Consider the following 6,171-nt stretch of genomic DNA (forward strand, 5'->3'; position numbering starts at 1 on the left):
TCAAATGAAATTTGTTTGCCCTATTTGCAGGGCAATCAAAAAAGCCAAACAATATTTTTCCGTAACAAAGATAAGATAAAAGAAACAACAAAAGCACAAACATCTTGCCAGAAAAGATTAGCGCATAAGTAGGACCAAAATAAGAGAGAAATATCTTTTTCTGACAGTGAAAAAATGAACAGTTAGCATCAATGTCTTTTTATATCGTACAAGTTCTGGTGGGTTAAAAACGATGAATATTTTATTTTAAAGATATTTCTTTTACTTTTTTGGTTAACAGGAATTTCAGTGGTATGGTCCAAATTTTCTTCCATTCCAGGTCCCAGTAGTTGGGTTGTTTTGGGAAAACAGATCTGTCTAACAGAGGTAACAGCAGGATCAGTGGTAGAGGGGTCAGATCATACACACACACACACACACACACATATATATATATATATATATATATATATATATATATATATATATATATATATATATATATATATACATATATATATATGTAGAGAGAGAGACAGAGAGCGACAGAGACAGAGAGACAGAGAGATAGATATCTAAGAAAGTAAAGCTCCATTTGGATTAAGAAGTTCCGCAACAAGATGAATCCCATGAACAAACCAGTCACCTATAAATAAAGATTTGTGTTTGTATAAAATGTCTCTGTCATTCCAAATATAGTATCTGCGCAGAGAAAAGTTGTGTTTATAAAGTAACAACCAGGAAAGACGCATCTGTTTATGAAAGTTGGACAGTTTTAAGGGGATTTTATCAATATTGTAAGTAAAACAAAGTTAAGATCGCCAATTTTTATTTTTTTTAAATTTGGAATAAAGTTCCAAATTGATGTTGGCTGATTTTTATTAATGAGGATACCAAGTAAGTGATGTACTCTGTCACTGGAATGCCAGCAATAGAGGGACTGGTACAGTTTCTGAGGGCAAGCAGTTCACAGTTACCGATCTTTAAGTGGAGTTCTGAAGCTACAGAAAAAGCATCAATTGTGTTAATGGCTATCTGCATCTGTGAAGCACTTTTTAAAAAGAGGGTGGTATCATCAGCAAGCTGACTAATGAATATTTCTTTTCTGCAATTCTAATGCCTTTCATGGGACTAAGTTTAATATAGTCAGAGAGGAGCTGAGCACAGATGAGAAACAGATATAGGGAGATGGGGCAGCCTTGCCTGATACTACGGTTCAACTTAAACCTAAAGGACGTACCTGTATGAAATTTGATGGAACAATTAGCATTTTTGTACATCGTTTTAATAACATTCTGAAAGTAAGGGCCAAAACCACATTTGTCCAAAGCCTGAAAAATAAAACTATGTTCAATAGTATTGAATGCTTTACAGAAATCTAAAAATAAGATAAAGCTATCAACCCTACAAAAATCTGCATAATCAAAGAGGTCAAGAACAAGTCTAATGTTGTTGGATATGTATCTGTTAGCCATAAAGCCAGTCTGAGTTTCATCAGTAATATAATTCAAAACAGCTTTCAGTCTTTTGGCAAAGATCTGAGCTAGGATCTTATACTCATTGTTAAGAAGGCAGATCGGCCTCCAGTTGTCAAAATAAACAGGATCCTTCTTTGGGTCTTTGGATCAGTGTGAACAGACCGTCTGATAAAGTGGTGGGTTGGACAGACTGATTTATGAGACTTTCAGTGTACACATTGAGTAAATGGGCCCAGTTGATCTGCAAAAGTAATGTAGAATTCAGAGGTTAATTCATCTGTTTCTGGGGAATTACTAAGTTTAAGACGTTGAATAGCAGGTAGAACTTCACCAACAGATATTGGCCTATCGCAGAAGCTCGTCAAATCTTCCTTCATAGTTTGCGTATCAGAGAGTTGTCCCATAAAGTTCACAGCAGCACTCTGATCATAGTCTGACTTGTATAAAGCTTTATAAAATTTGGAACAATAAATAGAAACCTTTCGGGGGTCATCAGTTATGATACCATCAATATTAAGTCTCCGAACAGAGATTTCTCTAGTTTAAAAAAATAAGATGAGTGTTGTTCGCCTTCCTCTAACCACCATCTCCTTGATCTCACAAAGGCTCCTGCATTCAATTTATAAATGTCATTTAATTTATTCTGTTGCAAAACTAAATTAATCTCATCATCTTCAGATGGGTTCTGAAGCAGTTATCAGTGTAACTACATTAATTTCTTTAGTTTTCCTTTGTTTTGCTGTTGATAAGCCATACTCTCTTAAATATTTAGCAGCTTCAAATTTAAAAAAGCTCCCAGTTTTGACAGTAAACATGACTGGCTAGTCATGTTTACCCCAAACACACAGAATAAAGATATTCTGTTAGTGATTAAATGTTTCTGGGATAAAGCCAGAACCATTTAATCAATAACAATATCTTTAATCCCTGTCTCATGTTTTAGAAGGGAATTATTACGTTTCCAGTAGCAGCTCCTACGCACTTGGGCAGCATGAAGACTTAAAGAAGCCTGAAGTGATACAGCTTTGTGGTCTGTAAGTGGAGTTGGCATTATATTGACTATTATATTATTCTTATCAATCAGGGACTAACCAGAAATCAATACAGGATTTAGAAGAGCTGGATTAATTATTCCATATATACAGTTTGGATTTAGGGTTCTTAGGGCTGCCACGATTAGTCGACTAGTCACGATTACGTCGACTATTAAAATCGTCGACGACTAATTTAATAGTCGACGCGTCGTTTGAAGCTTTGTAAGATCCCAAAAGACGCAGGAATAAGTAGTAGTATTTAAGAGTGTAATAACGGACTGAAACAGAAGATGGCAGCACTGCATGTACAAGGATGTCAGCTGCCGTTAAACCCCGAAGAAGAAGAATGTGTCCCAGAATTCATAGCTCGGCCCAGCGCAGTTGTCAACAATGGCGGCAGCTAGTTAGTTTTAATATTACTCTTATTATTCTTTCTGGGTCACAAAATAAACGTTTAACATATTTTCAGGTGAGAATGTAGCTGTGTAAACCTCAAATATCTGCTCAGTCTATCAAGACACCACATATTTTCAAAAGCGCTCCGACGTTTTCGGAGACGTCTGTTACCCACCAGCTCGATAGCGAGCCGGGGTTCAAGGCTCATTAGAGCCGGTGAGAACACCGGACTCCTGGCAAATCGTTTTCAAACTCACCGCTGTCTTTCGCCACTCAGGTTAAACATGTAATATAATCAGAATCAGAATCAGAATCGTGTTTATTGGCCAAGTATATGTGCAGACAAATACAAGGAATTTGGTTCCGGTAGATGGAGGCTATCAAGCACAGCAATTTAAAACACACACACACACACACACACACACACACACGTCTATATATACATTACACATGCATACACATACATACACAAAGCTGTGTAAACCAACTATAAATAACTAAACTTATGTACATAAAATACAGAAATGAAATGAGGTGGAATGAATACTACAGAATGTACATAAGGTGCAGTAGCAGTCTGGCAGTGGGGAGCAGTGTGACAGGTCAACTGTTTAGGAGGGAGATGGCGAGGGGAAAGAAACTGTTCCTGTGTCGGGTGGTCTTGGTTTGCAGGCTTCTGTACCGTCTGCCAGAGGGCAGCAGGTCAAAAAGTCTGTGTCCAGGGTGTGAGGGGTCTGTGATGATTTTCCCTGCCCGTTTCCTGGTTCTTGAGAGGTACAGATCCTGGATGGAGGGCAGGGGGGCACCGATGATCCTTTCTGCTGCCCGTACAGTCCGCTGCAGTCTGCTCCTGTCCTGTTTAGTGGCTGCACCATACCAGACTGTGATGGAGGAGCACAGGACAGACTCAATGACTGCAGTGTAGAACTGGGTCAGCAGCTCCTGTGGAAGACTGTACTTCCCCAGTTGTCTCAGGAAGTACATCCTCTGCTGGGTCTTTTTGAGGATGGAGTTGATGTTGGTCTCCCACTTCAGGTCCTGAGAGATGGTGGTACCCAGGAACTTGAAGATCTTCACAGTCAACACAGGGCTGTCTGACATGATGAGGGGGGGCAGAGTTGGGGGATGTCTCCTGAAGTCCACTGTCATCTCTACAGTTTTAAGAGTGTTCAGCTCCAGATTGTGCTGACTGCACCAGAGTACCAGCCGCTCAACTTCCTGCCGGTATGCAGACTCATCACCATCCTGGATGAGGCCAATGACGGTGGTGTCATCTGCAAACTTTAGGAGTTTAACAGCCGAGTTCTTGGAGGTGCAGTCATTAGTGTAGAGGGAGAACAGTAGTGGTGAGAGGACACATCCTTGAGGGGCACCAGTACTGAGGGACCGAGTTTCAGAGGTGATCTCCCCCAGCCTCACTTGTTGCTTTCTGTCTGTCAGGAAGCTGGTGATCCACTGACAGGTAGCTGGAGACACGCCAGCTTAAGTCACATATAAGTCACTTAGATAACTTAAAAATGTTATTGTTTGGCTTTTTTTTTTAGTATTTTATTTGTTCCTGAGTAAATTGGTTTGGCTGAGAAATAAAGTTGTAGTTTTTGCACAGATGAATAAACGTCAAGCAGATAACTGATTATCAGAAGTGTGAGATGCTCGAGAATATACTCCGGTGTCCTGTTATATTTTAGATAGCAAGGAGCAGACGGCTGAGTTTATTAAACTTCACTGAAACAATCTGCAAATTTCATTAAAAGTGTAATAAACTATCATCTTGTCTTTATTTTTAGTTAGCACATACCTTAAACACTTCAAGCTGTAAGCTAATGATAGTTATATAAGAGCAGACACATGCTGGTGCAATAAGCTGTACATTTTACGTCCAGTGGATGCATGATCTGATTAGTCGACTAATCGCAAAAATAATTGGTGACTAGTCGACTATCAAAATAATCGTTTGTGGCAGCCCTAAGGGTTCTTAACTCTCCAAATGTCTATTAAATGAAATTTTTGCATAAATGTATTTATAGCAGAGAGTTATTTGAGCTGGGTGGCCATCTGTCTAAAGAAGGATCTATTATATTAAAGTCGCCTCCCACTAATAACAGAAGATTAGGGTATTTGATAACCAGAACAAAAGCATGTTTCAAGGGCATCCAACAAAAAGTCTTTTTCTGACTTAGAGTTAAAACTGTATAGATTGGCAAGAAGAAAGTTATTATCAACATTGATGGTAAATTCTAAAACACAATGACCTCCTGGGTCTACTTCATAGTGTATAACATTCTCATTAAATTTGTTTTTAAGAGTAATAGCTCCTGCTGATCTTTCTGATCCATGTGAGAACCATAGATCATTGCCCCACTGTGTTTTCCAAAAAGCAGTATCCTTTTAAACAGAGTGTGATTCTTGAAAAAACAAAACAAAAACAAAGACAGTATTCTGTTGACTTGCAAACAAAAACAAAGCTTTACGTTTAATAGTGTCTCTTAAACACCTGACAATGAGAGAGAGAAAAATTGATACAGACAATGTGACCTAAACACAAAATAATGAACAGTTTACGTCCCTTAGTGAACATAGTACTGACTAGAGATGGCACAATTTTATATCTTGCTGCATTTTGTATAAGTTCATACTCAAGTTTAAAAAAACTAAACTAAACTAAAGCTATTCTGTTATACCTGTATGCAAAAAATACACTGCACCCAAAATATTTCATAGTTCAGCAATACTGATCAATCTGATAAACTTAAACCTGCACCATCCTCCCTATTCTGGTATTTTAAAGAGTACTTAGTGGAAATATTAAGCAACCTAACTAATAGAGTTGCAAACTCCCAGCAAAAAACAAGAGAAAAAAAACAAAAAACCCCAAAAACATAGGGAACCACTCCCCACCTCATAATGCTTAATTGACATAATCAACTTTAATTTAATGCAGGTGTAAAAAATAATGCACAGAAATCAATAATTTTTCTACAATAATTAAATAGATTCAACATCTTTCTTCAACAGAATTGCAGACTGCACAGATGGTACCTTCCCAAAGGAAAAAGTACTATAGCTTACTGGGTTATAAATTTGACTTAATAGTTCCTATATACAATAATGGATTTCTGTACATTTTACATCAGATGAAAACTTTGGTTGTAAGATTCAGATAATTATTTATTAAAAGCTAGACATGACAATAAGAAAGAAAAGTATTTCTTTGTGCCCCCCTTTCCCTGTTAATGCCCTATCTGGCCCCCTGGCAAAACTTTGCTAGACTTGCCCCTGCACAG

The sequence above is a fragment of the Oreochromis niloticus genome, linkage group LG22 (assembly GCF_001858045.2).
Source record: "Oreochromis niloticus isolate F11D_XX linkage group LG22, O_niloticus_UMD_NMBU, whole genome shotgun sequence".
Taxonomy (NCBI): domain Eukaryota; kingdom Metazoa; phylum Chordata; class Actinopteri; order Cichliformes; family Cichlidae; genus Oreochromis; species Oreochromis niloticus.